General features: G+C 45.8%; 9 non-coding genes and 3 pseudogenes across 9 annotated transcripts; all 12 read left to right on the top strand.

Annotated features, from left to right (window-relative positions):
* Positions 1 to 881: 881 nt before the first annotated feature.
* LOC141227334 (U2 spliceosomal RNA) lies at positions 882 to 973 on the top strand (annotated as a pseudogene).
* Positions 974 to 1,762: 789 nt separating this feature from the next.
* On the top strand, positions 1,763 to 1,942 carry LOC141227194 (U2 spliceosomal RNA; annotated as a pseudogene).
* Positions 1,943 to 3,057: 1,115 nt separating this feature from the next.
* LOC141226982 (U2 spliceosomal RNA) lies at positions 3,058 to 3,248 on the top strand. Its single transcript, XR_012294095.1, has one exon. It is a non-coding gene; the product is annotated as a U2 spliceosomal RNA (small nuclear RNA).
* A 1,115-nt stretch (positions 3,249 to 4,363) lies between these two features.
* LOC141227333 (U2 spliceosomal RNA) lies at positions 4,364 to 4,455 on the top strand (annotated as a pseudogene).
* A 799-nt stretch (positions 4,456 to 5,254) lies between these two features.
* Positions 5,255 to 5,438, top strand: LOC141227271 (U2 spliceosomal RNA). The gene has a single exon (XR_012294343.1). It is a non-coding gene; the product is annotated as a U2 spliceosomal RNA (small nuclear RNA).
* Positions 5,439 to 6,553: 1,115 nt separating this feature from the next.
* On the top strand, positions 6,554 to 6,744 carry LOC141227115 (U2 spliceosomal RNA). Its single transcript, XR_012294223.1, has one exon. It is a non-coding gene; the product is annotated as a U2 spliceosomal RNA (small nuclear RNA).
* A 1,115-nt stretch (positions 6,745 to 7,859) lies between these two features.
* LOC141227104 (U2 spliceosomal RNA) lies at positions 7,860 to 8,050 on the top strand. Its single transcript, XR_012294212.1, has one exon. It is a non-coding gene; the product is annotated as a U2 spliceosomal RNA (small nuclear RNA).
* Positions 8,051 to 9,164: 1,114 nt separating this feature from the next.
* Positions 9,165 to 9,355, top strand: LOC141227092 (U2 spliceosomal RNA). The gene has a single exon (XR_012294201.1). It is a non-coding gene; the product is annotated as a U2 spliceosomal RNA (small nuclear RNA).
* A 1,112-nt stretch (positions 9,356 to 10,467) lies between these two features.
* LOC141227080 (U2 spliceosomal RNA) lies at positions 10,468 to 10,658 on the top strand. Its single transcript, XR_012294190.1, has one exon. It is a non-coding gene; the product is annotated as a U2 spliceosomal RNA (small nuclear RNA).
* A 1,115-nt stretch (positions 10,659 to 11,773) lies between these two features.
* LOC141227069 (U2 spliceosomal RNA) lies at positions 11,774 to 11,964 on the top strand. Its single transcript, XR_012294179.1, has one exon. It is a non-coding gene; the product is annotated as a U2 spliceosomal RNA (small nuclear RNA).
* A 1,115-nt stretch (positions 11,965 to 13,079) lies between these two features.
* LOC141227058 (U2 spliceosomal RNA) lies at positions 13,080 to 13,270 on the top strand. Its single transcript, XR_012294168.1, has one exon. It is a non-coding gene; the product is annotated as a U2 spliceosomal RNA (small nuclear RNA).
* A 1,112-nt stretch (positions 13,271 to 14,382) lies between these two features.
* LOC141227046 (U2 spliceosomal RNA) lies at positions 14,383 to 14,573 on the top strand. The gene has a single exon (XR_012294157.1). It is a non-coding gene; the product is annotated as a U2 spliceosomal RNA (small nuclear RNA).
* The last annotated feature ends 64 nt before the right edge of the window (positions 14,574 to 14,637 follow it).

Here is a 14,637-nt window from a genome sequence, read left to right as displayed (position 1 = left end):
TTACTTCGTTTTGGATAAACAGACATATTAGGCAAGCATTTTGGAGCTTTCACCTAAATAACTACAGGTGGTGAGATAAGCTGCACAATATAATTGACCTTTCAGTATATTGTTGCACACACACCATCTATTTAGCAAATGCCCTTGTTATCAACAGCAGCCTTTTAAACTCACCTGAGCTAACAGGTATGTGCGCTGGTTACTCTGCTGCGCTTAAAATTTCTTTTTTGGTTTGCTACAATGCCTTTTCTGAAACGTTGTCTCCTTCTGCTGGAACACTGACTTCTTTCATTTAATGCCTGCAGACTATAAAAGAGAACCCAACCCAAAAAGTTTGGTTGATTAGTCTGTGGCATTCTGTTAAACTGTTGCTTATGGCGGTCTCTGTGAGCTTCTCAGCGACATTCAGCCAGCCAGGTATCCTGCCTGCAGTAGATGGAATGTGGCAATGGAACGCTGGCTGCGCGTGTCATAATAGGCTCTGAGCCTTTATATACCTGTGCACAGCAGCAGCCACCTTCAGTCTGCTGCTGGACAGCCAGCAGCAGCAGCAGCAGGAGAGGTATGTAATCAGGAGCCCTCCTGCTAAGGGTAGACAGCTGCTCGTTCCACCCCACCCCCCGCCTTAATTGGTTCTCCTCCCTTCCAACGGTGTTGAGGCGGGTGGGAACAGCAGGGGATGAAGGTGCTGTGTTTAAAGAGGTGGAGTTATGCAGATCTAAAACGCGTGGATTGCAGCAGCAGCAAGCCGAAAAGTGCAGGCATGTAAGGGATCTAGAGGTTGACAACATGTCTTCTTAACGGGAGTCCAGGAGCTCATCTCCACAAATGGACTTTTCAGGATCCTTGGGTGGCTCCGTAGTTTGAAACCAATTCTGGTTATCGCTTCTCGGCCTTTTGGCTAAGATCAAGTGTAGTATCTTTCGAAAAGGCGGTTTTGGATGTTGGCCGCCCTAGTAGATTGATACATTATGCACACTGGGGTTTAGGCGCTTGTTAGTACGCCAGGTGGCTAATATAGTCATCTGGTGGAAAGCATGGCCCCCCAGGATCGACGCCATTGGGCCGGGGAAGATCGAAAGCCCGAAGTGTGAAGTGCCCCAGGAGTGGTGACCCTGGGGTGCCTTAACTCACTGGGATTGGGAACCCCACTTGAGTTTATGGCACATTTGCACAAGCACTTCAAATTTTCTTTCTTCGCACACACCCTTATTCCGGGCCTTCTGGCCTTAGGATGGGGAATTTTTCAATTCCCGGTCGAAGGTCCGGGCAGTATTATACTGTGAAACCTTCACTATTTATTTAATTTCTTTGTCACTGTGTGTCCACTTATTCACGTGTGTCACGTCCTACTAGGATTTTGTCGGGATGCGGTTCCCTTACGGGTTCCTCTCTTGGCAGGTCTAGGGGGGGAGTGTGTGGCCATCAGGTTCCGCTCCCCCCTGAACCCCCCTGGCTCTCCTCTTTCGGGAGGAGAGCGTTGTTGGCTCCCCTCTTCTGGGAGGGGAGCACAGTCTTTGGCTCCCAGTGCCTTGCTCGGGTGAGAACTCGGGCAGGTGCTGGGGGTAAGATTGGGTCGCCTCTGGCTTCGGCTGGAGGTGGCTTTTTGTCCCTGTTCCTCGCTGTGGCCTTTTGGCTCGGAGGGACGGGGAATGGTTTGGGGGACCCTTCTCCTTTTGGAGAGGGTTTCAAGAAGACCAGCATCCTAGTGCACTTTTTTTGTGGCACTTGTCACTTTTTTAAGCGCACTCGGGTTTTGTACACGAATTCGGGCTTTCGAAAAAAAAAATCTGTTCTTATCAGTTTAATATCTGATACGTCCCCTATCTGGGGACCATATATTAAATGGATTTTTAGAACAGGGAGATGGAAAAAGAGCTTGCTCTGTCCACTCCACGCATTGACCTGGTATTGCAGTATCTCCAGGACCGGTGCACCCCTTCTTTAATGCAGTTTCTAAAATCAGAAAGAATTGAATTCAATGTTTTTTGTTCATTTTGCTTGTTTGTCGGATTTTGGGATGGACTCTTTGGCTTTGCTTTTCTTCTCCTCATTGGAATTTTCATGTTCAAAGTTGCAGAAGCCAGATTACAAGCTCATTTTGGTTCAACTTCAGCAACTGTGCATTGCATTGCCATGTAATGTGATGCAATGCTATCTTTCTAGCTCTCCCTTTTTACTTCCTTTTGGATAAACAGACATATTAGGCAAGCATTTTGGAGCTTTCACCTAAATAACTACAGGTGGTGAGATAAGCTGCACAATATAATTGACCTTTCAGTATATTGTTGCACACACACCATCTATTTAGCAAATGCCCTTGTTATCAACAGCAGCCTTTTAAACTCACCTGAGCTAACAGGTATGTGCGCTGGTTACTCTGCTGCGCTTAAAATTTCTTTTTTGGTTTGCTACAATGCCTTTTCTGAAACGTTGTCTCCTTCTGCTGGAACACTGACTTCTTTCATTTAATGCCTGCAGACTATAAAAGAGAACCCAACCCAAAAAGTTTGGTTGATTAGTCTGTGGCATTCTGTTAAACTGTTGCTTATGGCGGTCTCTGTGAGCTTCTCAGCGACATTCAGCCAGCCAGGTATCCTGCCTGCAGTAGATGGAATGTGGCAATGGAACGCTGGCTGCGCGTGTCATAATAGGCTCTGAGCCTTTATATACCTGTGCACAGCAGCAGCCACCTTCAGTCTGCTGCTGGACAGCCAGCAGCAGCAGCAGCAGGAGAGGTATGTAATCAGGAGCCCTCCTGCTAAGGGTAGACAGCTGCTCGTTCCACCCCACCCCCCGCCTTAATTGGTTCTCCTCCCTTCCAACGGTGTTGAGGCGGGTGGGAACAGCAGGGGGTGAAGGTGCTGTGTTTAAAGAGGTGGAGTTATGCAGATCTAAAACGCGTGGATTGCAGCAGCAGCAAGCCGAAAAGTGCAGGCATGTAAGGGATCTAGAGGTTGACAACATGTCTTCTTAACGGGAGTCCAGGAGCTCATCTCCACAAATGGACTTTTCAGGATCCTTGGGTGGCTCCGTAGTTTGAAACCAATTCTGGTTATCGCTTCTCGGCCTTTTGGCTAAGATCAAGTGTAGTATCTGTTCTTATCAGTTTAATATCTGATACGTCCCCTATCTGGGGACCATATATTAAATGGATTTTTAGAACAGGGAGATGGAAAAAGAGCATGCTCTGTCCACTCCACGCATTGACCTGGTATTGCAGTATCTCCAGGACCGGTGCACCCCTTCTTTAATGCAGTTTCTAAAATCAGAAAGAATTGAATTCAATGTTTTTTGTTCATTTTGCTTGTTTGTCGGATTTTGGGATGGACTCTTTGGCTTTGCTTTTCTTCTCCTCATTGGATTTTTCATGTTCAAAGTTGCAGAAGCCAGATTACAAGCTCATTTTGGTTCAACTTCAGCAACTGTGCATTGCATTGCCATGTAATGTGATGCAATGCTATCTTTCTAGCTCTCCCTTTTTACTTCCTTTTGGATAAACAGACATATTAGGCAAGCATTTTGGAGCTTTCACCTAAATAACTACAGGTGGTGAGATAAGCTGCACAATATAATTGACCTTTCAGTATATTGTTGCACACACACCATCTATTTAGCAAATGCCCTTGTTATCAACAGCAGCCTTTTAAACTCACCTGAGCTAACAGGTATGTGCGCTGGTTACTCTGCTGCGCTTAAAATTTCTTTTTTGGTTTGCTACAATGCCTTTTCTGAAACGTTGTCTCCTTCTGCTGGAACACTGACTTCTTTCATTTAATGCCTGCAGACTATAAAAGAGAACCCAACCCAAAAAGTTTGGTTGATTAGTCTGTGGCATTCTGTTAAACTGTTGCTTATGGCGGTCTCTGTGAGCTTCTCAGCGACATTCAGCCAGCCAGGTATCCTGCCTGCAGTAGATGGAATGTGGCAATGGAACGCTGGCTGCGCGTGTCATAATAGGCTCTGAGCCTTTATATACCTGTGCACAGCAGCAGCCACCTTCAGTCTGCTGCTGGACAGCCAGCAGCAGCAGCAGCAGGAGAGGTATGTAATCAGGAGCCCTCCTGCTAAGGGTAGACAGCTGCTCTTTCCACCCCACCCCCCGCCTTAATTGGTTCTCCTCCCTTCCAACGGTGTTGAGGCGGGTGGGAACAGCAGGGGGTGAAGGTGCTGTGTTTAAAGAGGTGGAGTTATGCAGATCTAAAACGCGTGGATTGCAGCAGCAGCAAGCCGAAAAGTGCAGGCATGTAAGGGATCTAGAGGTTGACAACATGTCTTCTTAACGGGAGTCCAGGAGCTCATCTCCACAAATGGACTTTTCAGGATCCTTGGGTGGCTCCGTAGTTTGAAACCAATTCTGGTTATCGCTTCTCGGCCTTTTGGCTAAGATCAAGTGTAGTATCTTTCGAAAAGGCGGTTTTGGATGTTGGCCGCCCTAGTAGATTGATACATTATGCACACTGGGGTTTAGGCGCTTGTTAGTACGCCAGGTGGCTAATATAGTCATCTGGTGGAAAGCATGGCCCCCCAGGATCGACGCCATTGGGCCGGGGAAGATCGAAAGCCCGAAGTGTGAAGTGCCCCAGGAGTGGTGACCCTGGGGTGCCTTAACTCACTGGGATTGGGAACCCCACTTGAGTTTATGGCACATTTGCACTAGCACTTCAATATTTCTTTCTTCACACACACCCTTATTCCGGGCCTTCTGGCCTTTTGATGGGGAATTTTTCAATTCCCGGTCGAAGGTCCGGGCAGTATTATACTGTGAAACCTTCACTATTTATTTAATTTTTTTTTGTCACTGTGTGTCCACTTTTTCACGTGTGTCCACGTCCTTACTAGGATTTTGTCGGGATGCGGTTCCCTTACGGGTTCCTCTCTTGGCAGGTCTAGGGGGGGAGTGTGTGGCCATCAGGTTCCGCTCCCCCCTGAACCCCACTGGCTCTCCTCTTTCGGGAGGAGAGCGTTGTTGGCTCCCCTCTTCCGGGAGGGGAGCACAGTCTTTGGCTCCCAGTGCCTTGCTCGGGTGAGAACTCGGGCAGGTATTGGGGGTAAGATTGGGTCGCCTCTGGCTCCGGCTGGAGGTGGCTATTTGTCCCTGTTCCTCGCTGTGGCCTTCTGGCTCGGAGGGACGGGGAATGGTTTGGGGGACCCTTCTCCTTTTGGAGAGGGTTTCAAGAAGACCAGCATCCTAGTGCACTTTTTTTTGTGGCACTTGTCACTTTTTTAAGCGCACTCGGGTTTTGTACACGAATTCGGGGTTTCGATAAAAAAAAAAAAAAAAATCTGTTCTTATCAGTTTAATATCTGATACGTCCCCTATCTGGGGACCATATATTAAATGGATTTTTAGAACAGGGAGATGGAAAAAGAGCTTGCTCTGTCCACTCCACGCATTGACCTGATATTGCATTATCTCCAGGACCGGTGCACCCCTTCTTTAATGCAGTTTCTAAAATCAGAAAGAATTGAATTCAATGTTTTTTGTTCATTTTGCTTGTTTGTCGGATTTTGGGATGGACTCTTTGGCTTTGCTTTTCTTCTCCTCATTGGATTTTTCATGTTCAAAGTTGCAGAAGCCAGATTACAAGCTCATTTTGGTTCAACTTCAGCAACTGTGCATTGCATTGCCATGTAATGTGATGCAATGCTATCTTTCTAGCTCTCCCTTTTTACTTCCTTTTGGATAAACAGACATATTAGGCAAGCATTTTGGAGCTTTCACCTAAATAACTACAGGTGGTGAGATAAGCTGCACAATATAATTGACCTTTCAGTATATTGTTGCACACACACCATCTATTTAGCAAATGCCCTTGTTATCAACAGCAGCCTTTTAAACTCACCTGAGCTAACAGGTATGTGCGCTGCTTACTCTGCTGCGCTTAAAATTTCTTTTTTGGTTTGCTACAATGCCTTTTCTGAAACGTTGTCTCCTTCTGCTGGAACACTGACTTCTTTCATTTAATGCCTGCAGACTATAAAAGAGAACCCAACCCAAAAAGTTTGGTTGATTAGTCTGTGGCATTCTGTTAAACTGTTGCTTATGGCGGTCTCTGTGAGCTTCTCAGCGACATTCAGCCAGCCAGGTATCCTGCCTGCAGTAGATGGAATGTGGCAATGGAACGCTGGCTGCGCGTGTCATAATAGGCTCTGAGCCTTTATATACCTGTGCACAGCAGCAGCCACCTTCAGTCTGCTGCTGGACAGCCAGCAGCAGCAGCAGCAGGAGAGGTATGTAATCAGGAGCCCTCCTTCTAAGGGTACACAGCTGCTCGTTCCACCCCACCCCCCGCCTTAATTGGTTCTCCTCCCTTCCAACGGTGTTGAGGCGGGTGGGAACAGCAGGGGGTGAAGGTGCTGTGTTTAAAGAGGTGGAGTTATGCAGATCTAAAACGCGTGGATTGCAGCAGCAGCAAGCCGAAAAGTGCAGGCATGTAAGGGATCTAGAGGTTGACAACATGTCTTCTTAACGGGAGTCCAGGAGCTCATCTCCACAAATGGACTTTTCAGGATCCTTGGGTGGCTCCGTAGTTTGAAACCAATTCTGGTTATCGCTTCTCGGCCTTTTGGCTAAGATCAAGTGTAGTATCTGTTCTTATCAGTTTAATATCTGATACGTCCCCTATCTGGGGACCATATATTAAATGGATTTTTAGAACAGGGAGATGGAAAAAGAGCTTGCTCTGTCCACTCCACGCATTGACCTGGTATTGCAGTATCTCCAGGACCGGTGCACCCCTTCTTTAATGCAGTTTCTAAAATCAGAAAGAATTGAATTCAATGTTTTTTGTTCATTTTGCTTGTTTGTCGGATTTTGGGATGGACTCTTTGGCTTTGCTTTTCTTCTCCTCATTGGATTTTTCATGTTCAAAGTTGCAGAAGCCAGATTACAAGCTCATTTTGGTTCAACTTCAGCAACTGTGCATTGCATTGCCATGTAATGTGATGCAATGCTATCTTTCTAGCTCTCCCTTTTTACTTCCTTTTGGATAAACAGACATATTAGGCAAGCATTTTGGAGCTTTCACCTAAATAACTACAGGTGGTGAGATAAGCTGCACAATATAATTGACCTTTCAGTATATTGTTGCACACACACCATCTATTTAGCAAATGCCCTTGTTATCAACAGCAGCCTTTTAAACTCACCTGAGCTAACAGGTATGTGCGCTGGTTACTCTGCTGCGCTTAAAATTTCTTTTTTGGTTTGCTACAATGCCTTTTCTGAAACGTTGTCTCCTTCTGCTGGAACACTGACTTCTTTCATTTAATGCCTGCAGACTATAAAAGAGAACCCAACCCAAAAAGTTTGGTTGATTAGTCTGTGGCATTCTGTTAAACTGTTGCTTATGGCGGTCTCTGTGAGCTTCTCAGCGACATTCAGCCAGCCAGGTATCCTGCCTGCAGTAGATGGAATGTGGCAATGGAACGCTGGCTGCGCGTGTCATAATAGGCTCTGAGCCTTTATATACCTGTGCACAGCAACAGCCACCTTCAGTCTGCTGCTGGACAGCCAGCAGCAGCAGCAGCAGGAGAGGTATGTAATCAGGAGCCCTCCTGCTAAGGGTAGACAGCTGCTCGTTCCACCCCACCCCCCGCCTTAATTGGTTCTCCTCCCTTCCAACGGTGTTGAGGCGGGTGGGAACAGCAGGGGGTGAAGGTGCTGTGTTTAAAGAGGTGGAGTTATGCAGATCTAAAACGCGTGGATTGCAGCAGCAGCAAGCCGAAAAGTGCAGGCATGTAAGGGATCTAGAGGTTGACAACATGTCTTCTTAACGGGAGTCCAGGAGCTCATCTCCACAAATGGACTTTTCAGGATCCTTGGGTGGCTCCGTAGTTTGAAACCAATTCTGGTTATCGCTTCTCGGCCTTTTGGCTAAGATCAAGTGTAGTATCTGTTCTTATCAGTTTAATATCTGATACGTCCCCTATCTGGGGACCATATATTAAATGGATTTTTAGAACAGGGAGATGGAAAAAGAGCTTGCTCTGTCCACTCCACGCATTGACCTGGTATTGCAGTATCTCCAGGACCGGTGCACCCCTTCTTTAATGCAGTTTCTAAAATCAGAAAGAATTGAATTCAATGTTTTTTGTTCATTTTGCTTGTTTGTCGGATTTTGGGATGGACTCTTTGGCTTTGCTTTTCTTCTCCTCATTGGATTTTTCATGTTCAAAGTTGCAGAAGCCAGATTACAAGCTCATTTTGGTTCAACTTCAGCAACTGTGCATTGCATTGCCATGTAATGTGATGCAATGCTATCTTTCTAGCTCTCCCTTTTTACTTCCTTTTGGATAAACAGACATATTAGGCAAGCATTTTGGAGCTTTCACCTAAATAACTACAGGTGGTGAGATAAGCTGCACAATATAATTGACCTTTCAGTATATTGTTGCACACACACCATCTATTTAGCAAATGCCCTTGTTATCAACAGCAGCCTTTTAAACTCACCTGAGCTAACAGGTATGTGCGCTGGTTACTCTGCTGCGCTTAAAATTTCTTTTTTGGTTTGCTACAATGCCTTTTCTGAAACGTTGTCTCCTTCTGCTGGAACACTGACTTCTTTCATTTAATGCCTGCAGACTATAAAAGAGAACCCAACCCAAAAAGTTTGGTTGATTAGTCTGTGGCATTCTGTTAAACTGTTGCTTATGGCGGTCTCTGTGAGCTTCTCAGCGACATTCAGCCAGCCAGGTATCCTGCCTGCAGTAGATGGATGTGGCAATGGAACGCTGGCTGCGCGTGTCATAATAGGCTCTGAGCCTTTATATACCTGTGCACAGCAGCAGCCACCTTCAGTCTGCTGCTGGACAGCCAGCAGCAGCAGCAGCAGGAGAGGTATGTAATCAGGAGCCCTCCTGCTAAGGGTAGACAGCTGCTCGTTCCACCCCACCCCCCGCCTTAATTGGTTCTCCTCCCTTCCAACGGTGTTGAGGCGGGTGGGAACAGCAGGGGGTGAAGGTGCTGTGTTTAAAGAGGTGGAGTTATGCAGATCTAAAACGCGTGGATTGCAGCAGCAGCAAGCCGAAAAGTGCAGGCATGTAAGGGATCTAGAGGTTGACAACATGTCTTCTTAACGGGAGTCCAGGAGCTCATCTCCACAAATGGACTTTTCAGGATCCTTGGGTGGCTCCGTAGTTTGAAACCAATTCTTGTTATCGCTTCTCGGCCTTTTGGCTAAGATCAAGTGTAGTATCTGTTCTTATCAGTTTAATATCTGATACGTCCCCTATCTGGGGACCATATATTAAATGGATTTTTAGAACAGGGAGATGGAAAAAGAGCTTGCTCTGTCCACTCCACGCATTGACCTGGTATTGCAGTATCTCCAGGACCGGTGCACCCCTTCTTTAATGCAGTTTCTAAAATCAGAAAGAATTGAATTCAATGTTTTTTGTTCATTTTGCTTGTTTGTCGGATTTTGGGATGGACTCTTTGGCTTTGCTTTTCTTCTCCTCATTGGATTTTTCATGTTCAAAGTTGCAGAAGCCAGATTACAAGCTCATTTTGGTTCAACTTCAGCAACTGTGCATTGCATTGCCATGTAATGTGATGCAATGCTATCTTTCTAGCTCTCCCTTTTTACTTCCTTTTGGATAAACAGACATATTAGGCAAGCATTTTGGAGCTTTCACCTAAATAACTACAGGTGGTGAGATAAGCTGCACAATATAATTGACCTTTCAGTATATTGTTGCACACACACCATCTATTTAGCAAATGCCCTTGTTATCAACAGCAGCCTTTTAAACTCACCTGAGCTAACAGGTATGTGCGCTGGTTACTCTGCTGCGCTTAAAATTTCTTTTTTGGTTTGCTACAATGCCTTTTCTGAAACGTTGTCTCCTTCTGCTGGAACACTGACTTCTTTCATTTAATGCCTGCAGACTATAAAAGAGAACCCAACCCAAAAAGTTTGGTTGATTAGTCTGTGGCATTCTGTTAAACTGTTGCTTATGGCGGTCTCTGTGAGCTTCTCAGCGACATTCAGCCAGCCAGGTATCCTGCCTGCAGTAGATGGAATGTGGCAATGGAACGCTGGCTGCGCGTGTCATAATAGGCTCTGAGCCTTTATATACCTGTGCACAGCAGCAGCCACCTTCAGTCTGCTGCTGGACAGCCAGCAGCAGCAGCAGGAGAGGTATGTAATCAGGAGCCCTCCTGCTAAGGGTAGACAGCTGCTCGTTCCACCCCACCCCCCGCCTTAATTGGTTCTCCTCCCTTCCAACGGTGTTGAGGCGGGTGGGAACAGCAGGGGGTGAAGGTGCTGTGTTTAAAGAGGTGGAGTTATGCAGATCTAAAACGCGTGGATTGCAGCAGCAGCAAGCCGAAAAGTGCAGGCATGTAAGGGATCTAGAGGTTGACAACATGTCTTCTTAACGGGAGTCCAGGAGCTCATCTCCACAAATGGACTTTTCAGGATCCTTGGGTGGCTCCGTAGTTTGAAACCAATTCTGGTTATCGCTTCTCGGCCTTTTGGCTAAGATCAAGTGTAGTATCTGTTCTTATCAGTTTAATATCTGATACGTCCCCTATCTGGGGACCATATATTAAATGGATTTTTAGAACAGGGAGATGGAAAAAGAGCTTGCTCTGTCCACTCCACGCATTGACCTGGTATTGCAGTATCTCCAGGACCGGTGCACCCCTTCTTTAATGCAGTTTCTAAAATCAGAAAGAATTGAATTCAATGTTTTTTGTTCATTTTGCTTGTTTGTCGGATTTTGGGATGGACTCTTTGGCTTTGCTTTTCTTCTCCTCATTGGATTTTTCATGTTCAAAGTTGCAGAAGCCAGATTACAAGCTCATTTTGGTTCAACTTCAGCAACTGTGCATTGCATTGCCATGTAATGTGATGCAATGCTATCTTTCTAGCTCTCCCTTTTTACTTCCTTTTGGATAAACAGACATATTAGGCAAGCATTTTGGAGCTTTCACCTAAATAACTACAGGTGGTGAGATAAGCTGCACAATATAATTGACCTTTCAGTATATTGTTGCACACACACCATCTATTTAGCAAATGCCCTTGTTATCAACAGCAGCCTTTTAAACTCACCTGAGCTAACAGGTATGTGCGCTGGTTACTCTGCTGCGCTTAAAATTTCTTTTTTGGTTTGCTACAATGCCTTTTCTGAAACGTTGTCTCCTTCTGCTGGAACACTGACTTCTTTCATTTAATGCCTGCAGACTATAAAAGAGAACCCAACCCAAAAAGTTTGGTTGATTAGTCTGTGGCATTCTGTTAAACTGTTGCTTATGGCGGTCTCTGTGAGCTTCTCAGCGACATTCAGCCAGCCAGGTATCCTGCCTGCAGTAGATGGAATGTGGCAATGGAACGCTGGCTGCGCGTGTCATAATAGGCTCTGAGCCTTTATATACCTGTGCACAGCAGCAGCCACCTTCAGTCTGCTGCTGGACAGCCAGCAGCAGCAGCAGCAGGAGAGGTATGTAATCAGGAGCCCTCCTGCTAAGGGTAGACAGCTGCTCGTTCCACCCCACCCCCCGCCTTAATTGGTTCTCCTCCCTTCCAACGGTGTTGAGGCGGGTGGGAACAGCAGGGGGTGAAGGTGCTGTGTTTAAAGAGGTGGAGTTATGCAGATCTAAAACGCGTGGATTGCAGCAGCAGCAAGCCGAAAAGTGCAGGCATGTAAGGGATCTAGAGGTTGACAACATGTCTTCTTAACGGGAGTCCAGGAGCTCATCTCCACAAATGGACTTTTCAGGATCCTTGGGTGGCTCCGTAGTTTGAAACCAATTCTGGTTATCGCTTCTCGGCCTTTTGGCTAAGATCAAGTGTAGTATCTGTTCTTATCAGTTTAATATCTGATACGTCCCCTATCTGGGGACCATATATTAAATGGATTTTTAGAACAGGGAGATGGAAAAAGAGCTTGCTCTGTCCACTCCACGCATTGACCTGGTATTGCAGTATCTCCAGGACCGGTGCACCCCTTCTTTAATGCAGTTTCTAAAATCAGAAAGAATTGAATTCAATGTTTTTTGTTCATTTTGCTTGTTTGTCGGATTTTGGGATGGACTCTTTGGCTTTGCTTTTCTTCTCCTCATTGGATTTTTCATGTTCAAAGTTGCAGAAGCCAGATTACAAGCTCATTTTGGTTCAACTTCAGCAACTGTGCATTGCATTGCCATGTAATGTGATGCAATGCTATCTTTCTAGCTCTCCCTTTTTACTTCCTTTTGGATAAACAGACATATTAGGCAAGCATTTTGGAGCTTTCACCTAAATAACTACAGGTGGTGAGATAAGCTGCACAATATAATTGACCTTTCAGTATATTGTTGCACACACACCATCTATTTAGCAAATGCCCTTGTTATCAACAGCAGCCTTTTAAACTCACCTGAGCTAACAGGTATGTGCGCTGGTTACTCTGCTGCGCTTAAAATTTCTTTTTTGGTTTGCTACAATGCCTTTTCTGAAACGTTGTCTCCTTCTGCTGGAACACTGACTTCTTTCATTTAATGCCTGCAGACTATAAAAGAGAACCCAACCCAAAAAGTTTGGTTGATTAGTCTGTGGCATTCTGTTAAACTGTTGCTTATGGCGGTCTCTGTGAGCTTCTCAGCGACATTCAGCCAGCCAGGTATCCTGCCTGCAGTAGATGGAATGTGGCAATGGAACGCTGGCTGCGCGTGTCATAATAGGCTCTGAGCCTTTATATACCTGTGCACAGCAGCAGCCACCTTCAGTCTGCTGCTGGACAGCCAGCAGCAGCAGCAGCAGGAGAGGTATGTAATCAGGAGCCCTCCTGCTAAGGGTAGACAGCTGCTCGTTCCACCCCACCCCCCGCCTTAATTGGTTCTCCTCCCTTCCAACGGTGTTGAGGCGGGTGGGAACAGCAGGGGGTGAAGGTGCTGTGTTTAAAGAGGTGGAGTTATGCAGATCTAAAACGCGTGGATTGCAGCAGCAGCAAGCCGAAAAGTGCAGGCATGTAAGGGATCTAGAGGTTGACAACATGTCTTCTTAACGGGAGTCCAGGAGCTCATCTCCACAAATGGACTTTTCAGGATCCTTGGGTGGCTCCGTAGTTTGAAACCAATTCTGGTTATCGCTTCTCGGCCTTTTGGCTAAGATCAAGTGTAGTATCTGTTCTTATCAGTTTAATATCTGATACGTCCCCTATCTGGGGACCATATATTAAATGGATTTTTAGAACAGGGAGATGGAAAAAGAGCTTGCTCTGTCCACTCCACGCATTGACCTGGTATTGCAGTATCTCCAGGACCGGTGCACCCCTTCTTTAATGCAGTTTCTAAAATCAGAAAGAATTGAATTCAATGTTTTTTGTTCATTTTGCTTGTTTGTCGGATTTTGGGATGGACTCTTTGGCTTTGCTTTTCTTCTCCTCATTGGATTTTTCATGTTCAAAGTTGCAGAAGCCAGATTACAAGCTCATTTTGGTTCAACTTCAGCAACTGTGCATTGCATTGCCATGTAATGTGATGCAATGCTATCTTTCTAGCTCTCCCTTTTTACTTCCTTTTGGATAAACAGACATATTAGGCAAGCATTTTGGAGCTTTCACCTAAATAACTACAGGTGGTGAGATAAGCTGCACAATATAATTGACCTTTCAGTATATTGTTGCACACACACCATCTATTTAGCAAATGCCCTTGTTATCAACAGCAGCCTTTTAAACTCACCTGAGCTAACAGGTATGTGCGCTGGTTACTCTGCTGCGCTTAAAATTTCTTTTTTGGTTTGCTACAATGCCTTTTCTGAAACGTTGTCTCCTTCTGCTGGAACACTGACTTCTTTCATTTAATGCCTGCAGACTATAAAAGAGAACCCAACCCAAAAAGTTTGGTTGATTAGTCTGTGGCATTCTGTTAAACTGTTGCTTATGGCGGTCTCTGTGAGCTTCTCAGCGACATTCAGCCAGCCAGGTATCCTGCCTGCAGTAGATGGAATGTGGCAATGGAACGCTGGCTGCGCGTGTCATAATAGGCTCTGAGCCTTTATATACCTGTGCACAGCAGCAGCCACCTTCAGTCTGCTGCTGGACAGCCAGCAGCAGCAGCAGGAGAGGTATGTAATCAGGAGCCCTCCTGCTAAGGGTAGACAGCTGCTCGTTCCACCCCACCCCCCGCCTTAATTGGTTCTCCTCCCTTCCAACGGTGTTGAGGCGGGTGGGAACAGCAGGGGGTGAAGGTGCTGTGTTTAAAGAGGTGGAGTTATGCAGATCTAAAACGCGTGGATTGCAGCAGCAGCAAGCCGAAAAGTGCAGGCATGTAAGGGATCTAGAGGTTGACAACATGTCTTCTTAACGGGAGTCAAGGAGCTCATCTCCACAAATGGACTTTTCAGGATCCTTGGGTGGCTCCGTAGTTTGAAACCAATTCTGGTTATCGCTTCTCGGCCTTTTGGCTAAGATCAAGTGTAGTATCTGTTCTTATCAGTTTAATATCTGATACGTCCCCTATCTGGGGACCATATATTAAATGGATTTTTAGAACAGGGAGATGGAAAAAGAGCTTGCTCTGTCCACTCCACGCATTGACCTGGTATTGCAGTATCTCCAGGACCGGTGCACCCCTTCTTTAATGCAGTTTCTAAAATCAGAAAGAATTGAATTCAATGTTTTTTGTTCATTTTGCTTGTT

This window comes from Phyllobates terribilis, unplaced genomic scaffold (assembly GCF_046119375.1).
Source record: "Phyllobates terribilis strain yellow unplaced genomic scaffold, ASM4611937v1 Scaffold_416__1_contigs__length_1633014, whole genome shotgun sequence".
Classification (NCBI taxonomy): Eukaryota; Metazoa; Chordata; class Amphibia; order Anura; family Dendrobatidae; genus Phyllobates; species Phyllobates terribilis.
Note: the sequence above shows the minus strand (reverse complement) of the source record. Positions and strands in the feature narration are given on the sequence as shown.